Below are 14,932 nucleotides of genomic sequence, written 5' to 3'. Positions count from 1 at the left end.
CGAGGTGTCTCCCCGGCCTGGTTCATTTCAAAATACATTGTCTTGCTTCTCATAGCCTGCCTGATCTGCTCCTGGAGGTTCTCATGACGGACTGTTCCCAAAATAATACCCGGCGCCGCTTTTTCCAACTCAGAAGTGCTGAATCTTGCTACCTCCCAATCAGCCGCTGGCTGCCTCCCAGAACCCTGGTAATCCCAGGGTCCCCCAAGCCGGAATGTGACCCAACAGGGAGATTTCCGAGGCATTTGGAGAGAACCCCGGACGCTCCCTGCCAGCTCATCGGGCTGCTGACGGCGAGTTTCCAGGGAGAGCCTGCCCCCGCGGCGGGGCACCCTCCGCGCTGCACCGGGGATGGAGCAGAGGCCGGCGGCAGCCCTCGGGATGCCCCGGGCCCGCGGGCCTGGGGAAGATTTTCCTAGAAGCTGGAGAGCTGACGTGGAGAGAGAGGGAACGGCTCGGCCTGCCTTCCTCCCGCTGCGGGCAGAAGGAAAGGAAAGGCGGGGGAAAGGGAAGCTTTATCTGCTTTGCATTCTTCTGAGTGCTCAGGCTGAAACATTCTGGCTTTTCTTTGGTTTAAAAAAATAAAGGGGCCGAGGTGCCTACACCTAGAGTTTTCCTCATGTTTCATTTTTTAAATTGTTTTCTCATTTATTTATTTCTGGCCGCGCTGGGTCTCCGTGGCCGCGCGTACGCCTTTCTCTCGTTGTGGCGAGCGGGGGCTTCTCATCGCCGTGGTTTCTCCCGAGCCCCAGCTCCAGGGTGCTTGAGCTCAGCAGTTGTGGCTCCTCGGCTCTAGAGCACAGGCTCGGTACTTGTGACGCACGGGCTTAGTTGCTCCGTGGCGTGTGGGATCCTCCCGGATTAGGGATAGAACCTGTGTCTCCTGCACTGGAAGGCAGATTCTTTACCACTGAGCCACCAGGGAAGCCCCTCTCCTCATATTTAAAAAAAATCAACGGGGGACTTCCCTGGGGGTCCTGTGGTCCCAGAAAGGGTCCACATCTTCCACTACAGGGGGCGTGGTTCCATACCTGGTTGGGGAACCAAGATCCCACCTGCCCCACAGTGCAGACAAAAAAAAATTTTTTTTTTACCAAAAAAATTTTTTAATTAAAAAAACAAACAAAAAATCAATCAGCCTGTCTTGTTGCTTTATTGATTGATTCCACCAGATTGTCACATACCTGCAAAATTCTGGACACGGGGCTACAGCCATGAGAAAAACAGGCACAGAGCACCATCCTACCGGGGCTTACAGTCGGGGGAGGTAAGGGAGAGGGCACACACAAAGATGGCAGGGCTGGGTGGCGACACATGCGGGGGCGGGGGGTGGGGACAGAAAGTGCAGCAAGAAGGCAGAAAAGGATGCGGAAACGGGCCGGTTTAAACAGGTGGTCAGGGCGGGCCTCACGGAACAGGTGACGTGAGCAGAACTGAAGTATGAGAACCAGCTACACAGCTAGTTGGGGAAAGGCCTTGAGAGCAGAGGGAACGGCACGTTCAAAGGCCCTGGGGAAGTCTCCTTTATGGTAGAGAACCTACTGTCACTGGAAATATTCATTCTTTCACACACTCCACAAGTTTTCTGGACACCTGCCGTGTGGCCCTGAACTTGTTGCTGGAGATACAGTGGGAAAACCAGAGAGAGAGTGCGTGTCTTCTGGAAACTTTCCATCCAGAGCGGCAAGAAACCTCAACAACGTTACAAAGTGAGGTTCTAGAGCTGCAGTGGGAGAGGCTTGTGGAGCCACGAAACACACGTGAGAGCAACATAGCCCAGTCATGGGGAGTCGGGTGGGGACCATCAGGAACAGTGTTGTCTAAATGGCATCAATAATAATAGTCACTAACATTTATTGAATGTTTATACTTTTCCCTTTTCCAAGTGTTTGACATGCATTAACTCATCTAACCATCATAACCTTTGAAAGAAATTCAAAATTTTTTCAAAGATGATGAAAGAGGTTAAATGACTTGCCATAGGTCACTAGGCGGAAGAGCCTAGAATCAAACCCTTAAAGAGACAGGACAGTCCACTTTCCCTTCTTTTCTTGCTGCTAAAACAGGGACTTGATGGTAGGAGCTCACGCATCTATTTTAGGCCATGAGGAAGAGACTGGGTTAAAGAAGACAAAGCTGCCAGATGGAAGCAGCTCGGGCCCCTGAGGATCATGGCCCCTCCACATCAACCCTGGCCCTCCCACCCAGGTTCTTCTGTAAGGGAAAAACAAATGTCTAACTTGTTGGATCTCCTACTGTTTGTGGGTCTTCTGTACAACAGTTAAACTTGCTCCCTAGTCAATGTGGATTTTACTTTAAAAGAATAAAGATACCAAGTACAGAGATACTGAGTAACGTGATTAGATGTGCACTTCAGAAACATCGCCATGGGCGGAGTTAAGGGTCAGGCTTCAGAGCCAGCTGGGCTCCTTGCAAATCCTGGCTCCCCCTCTGCTCAACTCTGTGACCACGCTACTTCATTTCTCTGTACCTTGGTTTCCTCATCTGCAAAATGGGAGTGATATCAGCCAACTGGAGAGCTGTGGTGAGGAGCAGGCACCCAGCACACGTTAGGGAAACTGTAGAAAGACACCTCTTACCTGAGCCCTTGGGTCTCCACGAACCTCTCTCCCCCAGGAGGCTCTGCTCCGTACCAGGGAGTCCAGAAAGCTGTCTAGAAGCAGCTCCAGTCCCCTGGTGCAGTCAGAGGGAACGGGCCACAAAGGGCAATGCCTGAATGGGGCAGTCACCCAGGCTGACGCCGCTGAGCCCTGGGGGAGCTGCATCTCTGCCGGGGGTGGACCCGGCCGTCTTGCAGGAGCCACCTCAGCACAATCCAGCCCAGGGAGCCGAGCCTGAGGGCCCAGCGCGGAAACGCGGCCGGAGAAGCGTGCTGCTCTCCCCCGGCGGGCTCCTGAGAAGATAAGGAGCCCCGGCTTCCTGAGGATGTGCTCTGAACCTTCCCGCTGGCTCCTCTGGGCTTGTCAAAATATTTCTTTGTGGAGCCATCCCTGTTTTTCCATTAATAAAGGTATTTTTGGGCTCCTGGCAACAATGAGTGAATGTTACAAAAGAGGTCGGGCCTTCCAGGATAAACACTGCTCATCCCAGACCCCAGCTGGCCAGCTCTGGGCTGCCAAGTGTGGGGAGCAGAGTTCTTACTCCGGGGCTCTCTGTGTTCCGAGCCGTGATCTGGCCCAGGAGCATGGGCTCTGAGCTGTCTGCCTCCACGGGGAGGACAGAGTCACGCCCAAGCAGAAGGGCACTACCACTGCTGTTCAGGACCCCTGGGCTTTCCCAGGGCAACACGGGCCACATCCATCCATCCCCACTGCAGCTCATCAGCCAGGCGGGCAAAGCACGCTTGCTGATGTCTTGCTTTGGGTCCAGCACCACACAAACAGAAAAGGCACGGAAATGTGGTGTTGGAGGGGACTCTCGAGAGTCCCTTGGAATGCAAGGAGATCCAACCAGTCCATCCTAAAGGAAATCAGTCCTGAATATTCATTGGAAGGACTGGTGCTAACGCTGAAGCTCCAATACTTTGACCACCTGATGCAAAACGTCAACTCGTTGGAAAAGACCCTGATGCTGGGAAAGATAGAAGGCAGGAGGAGGAGGAGGAAACAGAGGATGAAATGGTTGGATGGCATCACTGACTTGATGGACATGAGTTTGAGGAAGCTCAGGGGGATGGTGAAGGACAGGAGACCCTGGAGTGCTGCAGTCCATGGGGTCACAGTCGGACACGACTGAGCAACTGAACCACAACAACCGGCCTGGAAGAGCACAAGCCTTGCAGAGCGACAGATGTGGAAGCAGGTGGACCCCCAGGTGTCTCCCTGGAGACAAGCAAAGCGGGGCAGGGGTGCGTTCAGCACAGTGATGAGGACAGTGGACCTGGGCTCTGATCCAGCTCCACTGCTGACTGAGCATGGGGCCTAGGAGAGTGACTCAGCCTTGCAGGGAGCCAGTTTCCTCATCTGCGAAACGGGAAAGCAGAGAAAGTTAGTATTAAAGATACGCTCAAACGAGAACTGTTCACAGTGCAGGGCTAGCTATTAAACCCTTGTTGACAGAGCAATCTACATGTCTATCGACAGATAAATGGATAAAGAAGGTGCAGTGTACATGCACACTGGAATACACAAAAGGAATGAAGCAATACCAGTTGCAGCAACATGGATGGGCCTGGAGATTATCAGAGGTCAGAGAAAGACAAGGACTATATGATGTCACTTTTATGTGGAATCTAAGACATGACACAAATCAACTTACTTACCTATGAACAGAAACAGACTCACAGACAAAGAAAATAAACTCACAGCTACCAGAGAAAAGGTGGGAGGGGGGATAACTCAGGAGTTTGGGATCAGCATATACAAAGTACTACCTGTAGAACTGAAGACGACACAGCCCTGCTATGAACACGGGGAGCTACAGTCGATATCTTGTAGTAAAACCATAATGGAAAAGAACACGCATATAAACGTATAACTGCACCACTTCACTCTACACCAGAATCTAACACAACACTGCAAATCAACTATACTTCAATAAAAAACCCAAAGAAATCATCGTTGTTAGATGACTGAAGCATACTCTGTAAAGTGAGTGTTTGCCCTCAAAAATATTTCAGCAAGTTTTATAGAAATCTTTCTAAATTTCATTAAACTTTATACATTGTTTAAAATTTATTAAAGGTCAATGTTTGTTGAATGAATAGATGTGGATAGATGGATAACGCAGTGTCGGTGACTGTGTTAGTAATCTAGGAAGGCATAAGAAATCACCCCCAAAATTTAGCACCCTCAAATAACAATAAATATCCTTTTCTCATATAGAGTGAGTGAGAAATTCGAGAGCAGCTTGTTTGGGGTCAGGGTCCTTGATTGCCCTGAAGTCAGGCCGGCCAGGGCTGCAGTCATCTGGAGGCCTGGCTGGGGCTGGGGGATCTGGTTCAAGGAAGCATCTTCCCGTGGCTGGCACACGGGTCGTAGGTGCCAGCGGGCGGCCTCAGTTCCCCCATGTGGGCCTCTTCTCAGGCCGCTTGAGTATCCTCAGGGCATGGCAGCTGGCCTCCTCAGAGAGGCCAGAGAACCAGAAGTCCAAAGACCCGATCGCAGAAGTCACTCCCGTCACCCCACCACACCTGCTCCTCGATGTACCCGGCGAGGCCAGCCCACATTCCAGGGCCAAGGGACAGGGCCCACCTTCGCCTTTTGAAGGGCAGTGTGTCAGAGAACTCAGATATGCTTGAAAATCATGACAATGACCAAAAAGACACCTGAAATAGACCGGAAGGGCTCCGAATACCAGCTTCTGCAGACGGAATGAGACACTGTATCAATCGCTGAAAGCGAAAGCGGCCCCGACCGGTCTATAGCAGGGTGCTCAGAGCAACCAACGGTTGGTGGCACAGAGGGTGGGGTCACCAGCAACGGCAGCAGAGGTGGTCTGTGTCTTGATGGGGTAGGGGGTGGGGGCGGGAGGTGAAAGGACACTGAGCTGTATATTTAAAATGTGCATTTCACTATATGTAAATTAGGACTTAGCAAAATTGACTTGAAAAAAAATACCAGCTCCCGGACTTGGACAACTAACTGTTGCAACAATTGCTTTGGTCTAGCCCAGGGGCTGACAAACTTACAAGATCTGGTTCACTGCCTGTTTTTATAAATAAAGTTTTATTGAAACATAGCCATGTATGTTTATGTATGGACTGTCTCTTGCTTCTTCCCTGACAAAATGGTAAAGTGGTGCAACTGGGTTACAACAGAGACCACACGGCCTATAAAGCTGAAGATACCGACTATCTGGCCTTTTACAAACCCAGTTTGCTGACCTCAGCTCTAGAGGCAAACTAGAGACTTAATACTACTTTGAAAGTGAAAGTGAAATTGAAGTCGCTCAGTCATGTCCAACTCTTTGCAACCCCATGGACGGTAGACTCTCAGGCTCCTCCATCCATGGGATTTTCCAGGCAAGAGTACTGGAGTGGGTTGCCATTTCCTTCTCCAGGGCATCTTAGATGCATTCATTTTCAATGTCCCAATCTTTTTACCCCAAAACTGCCCGGCTCCCATGTGTGCGTGGCAACTTCTCCCAGAGGCAGGCAGATGTGGGAAGATCCACGCCCTCCGGAAGATCCCTCCATTTGCCCCATTTGGCAACCATCTGATGCTTCCTTGGAAGCGCCTTCTACAGCCCACTCTTGTCTAGCAGCTCTGCCTTGGCTGGAGAGTCAAGAAGAGGGTCATCAAATAGAACCTGGCCTCACAGAGCAGGAGCCAATGGCATCACTTCCGGGGGAGTGTTTATACACCATGAACTATGCTTTATTGACCTGGTGGCTCAGACGGTAAAGAATCTGTCTGCAGTGGGACACCCGGGTTCAACCCCTGGGTCAGGAAGATCCCCTGGAGAAGGGAATGGCAACCCACTCCAGCATTCTTGCCTGGAAAATTCCATGGCAAGAATTTGAGCCCAAGGCAAGAATCCTGAGCCTGGCAGGCTACAGGCCATGGGGTCGCCAAGAGTCGGACATGACTGAGCAATCACACTTGCTTTCTTTCGTGCTTACTGACGTTCAGCCCGCCTTCCCGCCTTCCCTTCGTTCCGCTTTCCCTGCCTTCCCGCCTCCCTCGCTCCTTCCTTCCTCTCTTCCTTCTGTGAAGGCGTGTCAGTCCACTGGATCAGTCCTGGGCCAGGTTCCCTCAAAGTGAGTCTTCTGCATGGTGCTAATTCAGTTTGCAGTCAGATAGGCAGCTAAAATCACACACTATAATCAGCTTGAAAAGCAAAACTCATTAAAAACCAAAATGGGAGCAATGATGGAAGGAAGGCTGCAAGAAGGGCCACCAGCTCTCTGCCACCAGCTTTTCTTCCCAGACCTGAGAATTCACAGCCCAGGACATAGCCAACCATCTCTGGGTCCCAATCCTGACCAACCTTAAACCCTGACTGGGCCGCAGGGTCCTTTGGGTGAGAGGGACTTTACGCCACAGCCTGCTGGGAGCATCCTAGATACTCCTGGGCTTTGCCCCCAACCCCAACACCCCTGCCTTCTTCTTCTGGAAATAGTGCCCTGATTCCTATTTGGAGATCAAACCTTTCTCTCAGTTCATGCTGTTCAGAAGGGCTGCGTCCACCCCAGCTTTGAGGATAGACATGTGACCTGGGTCCAGCTTACCAGCATCTAGAATGATTGGCTCAGGCCAATAAGAACCAGCTCTGGGACTTTAGAGTGAACCCTTAGAGAAGAGACTCCCACCCACACATACATTCTCTCTCTTTTCTCCTGAAATAGAAGGATATAAGCCTGCACCTGCTGTCAGCAACATCGGTGCATTGCATTTTCCATAATAAACTCCTTCTTTTTACCTAGATCAGTTTGTACGTTTGCACAGGTCATGGGTTGAATTTGAATTTCAGATAATATTTTTTAGTATAGGTATGCCCTATGCAATATTTTGGGAAACCTTAGGCAAGAAACCTAAGGTTTATCTGAAATTACAGTTTAACTGGGCATCTTGTCTTTTATCTGGCAAACTTACCAGCTTGGGCCAGGTTTCAATTCAGGTTACTTGAATCCGAGCATGTCTCAACTGATGTCCTGCCCCACAAGGGCTCAGAGGTACCCACCAGCCCTGCCTTCAGACCAGCCCCACGGCCCGAGAGGAATTTGCATGGAGACTCCACTGTCCTCCTTCAGACAGTGACTTCTCCTGCTGGCAAGGACGCCACACCCAGAAGTAAAGACCCACTGCCAACCTCCTGTTTAGAAATGCCTCCTAGAGGTCAGAGCTTGCTGGGCATTCTCTTGCTTCCTCCTTAGGACATTATTCTAGGAGGTAGCCAAGCCACAGTCCTCATTTTATAAAAGAGCAGATGGAGGCTTGGGCTTCCCTGGTAGCTCAGTGCCCACGGGGTCGCAGTCAGACGCAACTTAGTGACACCACCACGACACTGAGGCGCACGAGCTCTGTGCGTCCCACTGGGTCAGCCGTGTTTCCCACCAGGCCCCGGTTCGGGGTGGGGGGGACACATCTCAGCAGGAGGTAGTGGCTCCCCGAGGACCTTTTGGAAGAAGCCTCATGGCTACTCTCTGGACGGAGGCGAGAGGCCTGGGGCGTCTGAGTCACTGTGGCTGGAAAACCCAGTGGCTTCCTTCCCTGACAGATTGCAAGGGTTGGAGAGAAGGGTCAGCGAGCAAGCCGACCCCAGACAGAAGGTCAGGGAGGACCCCCTCTGGGGGGTCCTGGGGGGGCAGGGTTCCCACACCCTGCCCAGCCTCCCCAGCGTCCACCAGGCCCCTCTCCTCTAGGGCTCTTCCATGTCAACGCCGGTTTTGCTTCTTTTTTTTTTCCCTTTCTTTCCTTCTCTCTGTTGTTACCACTTTAAAAATAAATAAATAAAGCAAACCAACAAAGCAAACATCTGGAAAGTTTTGTGGAAAATGGCATCTCCCTCTGACAGCCACCCCTCCCTGGAGCCAGAACGCAAATGCCCGCGGGACTCACAAGTGGCCCCCAAATGCTCGGAGAGGAGAGCCCAGGCCCCTCTGTTCTCCTACCAAAGCCCTGTCTTCGCCTGGGGTCACGTCCTTCCAAGCACGCCACCATCCCCAAGCGGGTGGTTCCCAACTCCCTGCCCTGCACAAGTGCCCCGCGGGCTCCCGGGCCTCCTGGCCTACTCCCCGCACATCCCGATCCCACCCGGCCGCCTCCTCCCGCTGGGGCTCCTTTCCCACTCAGGCAGTTGCTGCCACACCCTGGACTTCCATCGCACTCCTGACCCATCACCAAAGCCTCTTCTCCCACCATCTCATCTCTTCTCCTTCACTCCAACCCACCCCTCCCCCACCATACCTGCCAAGGGTGTCTTCCCAAAAGAGAGCTCAGGTGATAATATCACTCCCCTTCTCAACAACCCTCTATGGCTCCCCACTGCCAACTGAGATAAACACCGGGTTTCCTCACAGTGGTGTTAAACCTTCCAGCGGTGGATGTCCGTTGTTCTGGTCATTCCATCATTCCCCTTCTTTTCTCTGGGCAACTCAACTCTCAGTTTTCTTGGGGGAAGAGAGAGCAGTCACACATTGCCCACTCTGAGTCCACGTGGTCTGGGGGCTGCCCCCAGCCCCACATCCAGAAGGGGACTGTGTGACCCAGGCTGGGCTGACGCATGTGCTACATTCCCCTGAACCAGGAGTTGGTTCGGGGTGGCCACGTGAACTAGGTTTCTGGCCGGAACTACTGAGAAAGAAGGGCTTTCTCTGTCTCTTTCTCTCTGCTGGTGTTGCCGGGCTAAAAAGACGCAGGCCAGAAGTTGCAGGGGGCCCAGTGAAGGCCACCAGGAGGAGAGGTTCTGCCCGAGAGAGAAGCAAACATCTAATCAAATAAAACTGGGAGACAGAGGCAGATACTTGATAGCAATTTCACCCTAGATCCAGCCATGCTTGAAGCTGATACTACTCTACTTTTTTGATATGTGAGTCAAGAAATTCCCAGGCTTCTGTCACTTACAACCGTAAGTCTCAGCTGATACAAGTTCCACATCTTTCTCTCCATCATAATGACTAACCAAGAGCACAAGTGGTCCACAAATATTTAGTCATTGATTAAATGAGGGCAGGACACACTGTCTGCCCAGTCACCACCTCCTCTCCCTCCATTCCACCTCCCCTACTCTTAATCTCCTAAGATCCACCCATCTTTTAAGTCTCAGGTGAACTATGATTCTTAGGTAGGCCTTTCCCGGGCTTCCCCAGTGGTCCAGTAGTCCACTTTACCATGCAGGGGACACCAGTTCCATCCCTGGTCCGGGAAGAGCCCACACACTGCGGAGCAACTAGGCATGGGCACCCCAACTACTGAGGCCACGCGCCCTGGAGGCCGCATGTCCTGGAGCCTGCGCTCGGCAACGAGAAGCCCCCGCAGTAAGAAACCCATGCAGCAGAGAACGGCCCCTGCTCGCCACAGCCAGGGAAAGCCTGCACACAGCAACAGAGACCTAGCCTGGCCAAAACCAACTAAGTAAATAAATAACATTATAAGAAAGGCTTTTCCTAATAATCCCAGAAAAAAAAAAAAGTCTCCCCATTAGGGGAAGACGTGGATGTAACACCCCAGTCTTTTCCTTCATAACACTTTTTGCAGTTGGTGCTTCCTAATTATTGGTGAAAGTAATTATTCTATGTTCATTTCCCTCCAAACTGCAAACTCCACCATGTAAGACATTGCTTATTTTACCTCCACATCTCCAGAGCCAACGTGGAGCCTGGCACAGAGTAGGTGTCCAGTAAATGGTCAGTGAATTAATAAATGCCTTGACACCACCCCGAAATCAATTAAAAGAACCTGGGACTCATGCTCCTCAATTTGAATAAGGATGGCGGAACCACATCGCCTATTAAGATCTGATTCAGTGGAGGGAGGTTCAAGGGAGAATCAGGCTGGGGAAGGCTTGGAAAGAAATTGCCTCTTTGTGCAACTCCACAGGGGTTTTAGCATCTTGAACTTGATCAGAAAGCCCGACACAATTTGTGATTCATTACTAGGGACCCTAGCCACGCCCTGAAGCAAATGTCAAATTTCACACTTTTAATGAACTCCATACTTGAAATATGTGGCCTGTAAAATCTGATTTACACTGCTGTTAAAATCCATGGTGCCTAAAAAGGAATGCGAAAAGTATATATTTGTGCTTAGAGAAGGGCCTTTTTTCCCCGAGACATTAATTCACTCCAAGGCGCATAAATGTTCCCTAAAGCATTATTTCAATTGCAATATTTCTTTCAGCACCTCAAATGTAGTTACCAACCTTTGAGAAGAGTGGCTGTGTTAGGTCACACACGAGTGGGAAAGTGCCACCATGTAACTGTCAGCTCTCCGAAAGGTAAGCGGAGTTGACAGCTGAGCTGGGGACAGCCCCCAACCTGCACAGCCAAGCTTACTTGGCACCATAATTAAAACCTGCCTTAAGTCAACACCAGTGCAGCCATGGTGCTTGGCAAGGTGGATTTGTTTTTCAGTTCAGCCCAAATCCTTATTTATTGGATGCTACCATCTGGTGTTTCTTTCTTCTCCAGGTTCGCCGCTGGCTCTGGCACATTTTAGCTAGGTTTGATACCTGGGGCGGCTAAGCTACCTGGCAGGTGACACCTGACGCCCCTCTGGGCTGTTCCATGGAGCAGTAAGGAGACAACTTTTATGGCTACCTCCGGACTGAGAAGGACCCCAGGACCGCCACCCAAGCTTCACTGGTTCAAAAAGTCTGTCTAACAAAAGAGAGAGAACGCATTGCAGACCGTGCTGGGGTCAGTCAACAGCCTCTCCCACGGTGGCTCTGGAGAAAGTGAAAAAGTGTTAGTCATTCAGTCGTGTCTGACTGCGACCCCATGGACTGCAGCCCACCAGGCTCCTCTGTCCATGGGATTCTCCAGGCAAGAATACTGGAGTGGGTTGCCATTCCTTCTCCAGGGGATCTTCCCGACCCAGGGATCAAACCTGGGTCTCCTGCATTGCAGGCAGATTCTTAACCTTCTGAGCCACGTGAACAATGGAAAGCAGGGGTCAAATCTGATTGGTCATCCTGCTTTCCTCTCAACAGTGATTGGTTTAGCAGGGGGTGTGTATCTTGGTACTGGCCAATGAGATGTAAGAGGGACTTCCGGGACACGTTTTCAAAGCTGATCAAAAGAACGTGTCTTCATTTTTCTAAAATTCTGCCAGAGACCCTGAGGGTCACCCTGGTGTGGAACTTAGTGCCTTCATTTCAGAGTGGGAACTGAAACCCAGTAGAGGGAACATTTTGATCAGGGAGTTCAGGGGCAAAGCCAGCATCATTACTGTAAGGAACGCAGTTATTCTTTGAACACCAAGAGTCCATTTGCCTTTTCTTCTTGGTGAAACAAAAACAATCCCTTTTAAAACTTACCTCTTCCCCATGGTAGACCATCTGGAGGAACTGTGAGTCATAATACCTGGCCATGCAACCCACACTGGATTCATCAGATTCTCCCACCAGGACTTTGACTCTGGAATGATGTGAGGTTCAGCTCAGTTCAGTCACTCAGTCGTGTCCGACTCTGCGACCCCATGGACTGCAGCACGCCAGGCTTCCTTGTCCATCACTAACTCCCGGAACCTGCTCAAACTCATGTCCATTGACTCATGTCCATTGATGGATTAAATAAAGCCAGAGGTGGTAAAGCAAGCTGCAGTAACCTGACTGTAGGTGGATTAGCTCCTGCTAGCTGTATCCCCAGCATATCCTGGTTCTGTCTGTTCCAAGCCCAAGCTCCAGTCTGACAATAAATCCTCCCTCCCCCAGTTCTTGGCTAAGCTTTGCCACCGCTGATTTTGGTTGTATGCAATCATGGGGCTGTAACTGATACAGGATGGCTTTATGTGCTCATGAGCCATGCTGGCCATCTCCCATATATCAACACATTTATTTCTCCCAACAAGCATTATCAATTAGGGACTAGGCATGCATACACTCAGGTTTCCAAGGTAGCTCAGTGGTTAAAAAAAAAAAATCCACTCACCAGTGCAGGAAATGTGGGTTTGATCCCTGGGTCGGGAAGATCACTTGGAGAAGGAAATGGCAACCCACTCCAGTATTCTTGTCTGGGAAAGCCTATGGACAAAGGAGCCTGGCGGGCTATTGTCCATGGGGTTGCAAAAGAGTCGGACACAACTTAGAGACTAAACAAACAGCACGTACACACACAGATGAAAAATCTCAGGCTCAGAGTACATTATTTGCCCAGCATTTCACAGTGAGTTAATAAGCCAGGTCTGGAATATAAGTGTATCTTGCTCTCCTTTTCTCTCAGAGGAGTTTAATTCCACTTAAACCACACGGTTACTGTGAGGACTCAATGAGACAATACAGGTGGAAGACACAGCACACAGCCCTATTGGAAAGCCATGTGGTTCACGGGAGTTTCTTTTGTGAGAGGCATCTCCTGAGCCCAGTGGATATTCTCTCAAGAATCACGAGCTTTCTCATGGTTTGATCCAGCTACCAAAAGCCACAACCCTGGACCTGGAGAAAAAATAATCAGTCATACCTGGGGCAAGCAGTGCGGTCTGGGGCATGAGCCACATCCTTGACATTTCTATCTATGGAAATTTCAGCAGGTCCATTGTCTAAGCTGGCCAGGAAAGGTCGGAAGGCCGGGAGCTCCGGCCTGGTGGAGACAGCCCCAGGGCGGTAAACGGATGCCTTCCTACCAGATAACAATGCTCACTTCCTGCCACTCATCAGCGCTGGGGGCCGTGGCTCTTCTTTCTCTTCCTCAATACCCTGAGAACTTCCTGCCACAGGGCATTTGCACATGCTTTTCCTCTGCCTCCAATACTCTTATTTCTCACATCTATGAATCCTGGTTCCTTTCGACTTTCAGATTCAAGCTCAAAATTCATCTTTCCCAGAACACCACCCCTGGCCACCAAGTCTGAGATAGCTACATACAGTCCTTATCCCTCACCCCTACCCCACTCCAGTCAGTCTCCCTAATGATACCCTGATTGAATTTCATCACAGTCATCATTGCAAAATGCAATTACCTTATTTGCTTACTTCACTTATTCACTCCACATTTATTGAACACTCACTGTGTGCGACCTTTTTCTAGGTACTCAGAATAGCAAATAAGTCAAGAGCATACATCTTAGTGGGCAATACTGGGGAAAAAAAAAAAAAAGGCTCTAATAGTCCTAAGTGCCTGAGGACAAACACAGCAGGGTAAGGGGTAAGGAGGGGCTTCCCAGGTGGCTAAATGGGTAAAGAATCCGCCTGCCAATGCAAGAGACACAGGTTCAATCCCTGGGTCGGGAAGATCCCCTGGAGAAGGGCATGGCAACCCACTCCAGTATTCTTGCCTGGAGAATCCCATGGACAGAGGAGCCTGGTGGGCTACAGTCCATGGGGTCACACGCCTGAGCTACTGAGCATGGCAAAGTGTTAGGGAGCTACAGGGCAAGTTAGAATGGTGGTCAGGAAAGGCCTCGCTGAGATATCTGATCAAAGATTTAATGATGCTTGTTTCTCCTCCAAATAAGACAAAAGCTCCCTCAAAGCGGGGGCCATGAATGTCACATCTCCACCGCCCAGAAGCTGCCTGGCATCCAACAGGTGCTTGTGAATGTTGAATGGTACCCCTATTCACCCTAGGGGATCTCTTCCTTATGACAACATCCCTGAGATGACTCATGACTTGAGGCCTCTACCCCATCTCAGGGCTGACTCTGCTCATAATTAGAAGGTGGGAACAGCCACAATGACAGCAGCCAGAGAATGTGGCAACTTCCTGGGAGCTGCCATGCCAGGGGTGGAGGTGAGAAGGGCCCCTGGGAATGACGGGAGGCAGATAAACCGGGCATGTGTCATCTTCGCTGGCGTTTCTCAGCCTCTCATGACAAAGCATTACAGAGTGCAGCTTGTTGGACAGAAGTCAGGCTGCTGAGGGTTGAAGGGGATTATAGCTCCAAACAGGCAGCTGTCTTTAAGATGACAGACCTGAGTTCCTATCCTTCCCCATCTCTTAACTAGGACCTGTGTGACCTTGAGCCGGTCACTGAATCTCTTCAAACCTTGCTGGTAGAAAAGATAATGACAGTCTCTCCCTCTTCAGAAAGGTTCTGTATATAAAGCACTTTGCACAAAACCAGAGCTGCTGTTGAACAAAGACCCCACACAACAGGCTAAGAAATGATCTGATGCAAATTAGAACCACAATGATATACCACCATGCACCGCCCCCAGAGTAGCTAGGATGAGAAATATTGATGACAAAGACAATGAATTGACAAGCTACAGGTGGGGGAAACTTTTTTTTTTACAAATCACATAATCAACAATATACGTCCATATGGAACACACAAAGGATTCTCAGAATTCAACAAGAAGAAAACAGGAA

Source organism: Oryx dammah, unplaced genomic scaffold (genome assembly GCF_014754425.2).
Source record: "Oryx dammah isolate SB20612 unplaced genomic scaffold, SCBI_Odam_1.1 HiC_scaffold_10, whole genome shotgun sequence".
Lineage (NCBI taxonomy): Eukaryota > Metazoa > Chordata > Mammalia > Artiodactyla > Bovidae > Oryx > Oryx dammah.
The sequence above is the reverse complement of the archived record's forward strand: the minus strand, read 5'-3'. Positions refer to the sequence as shown.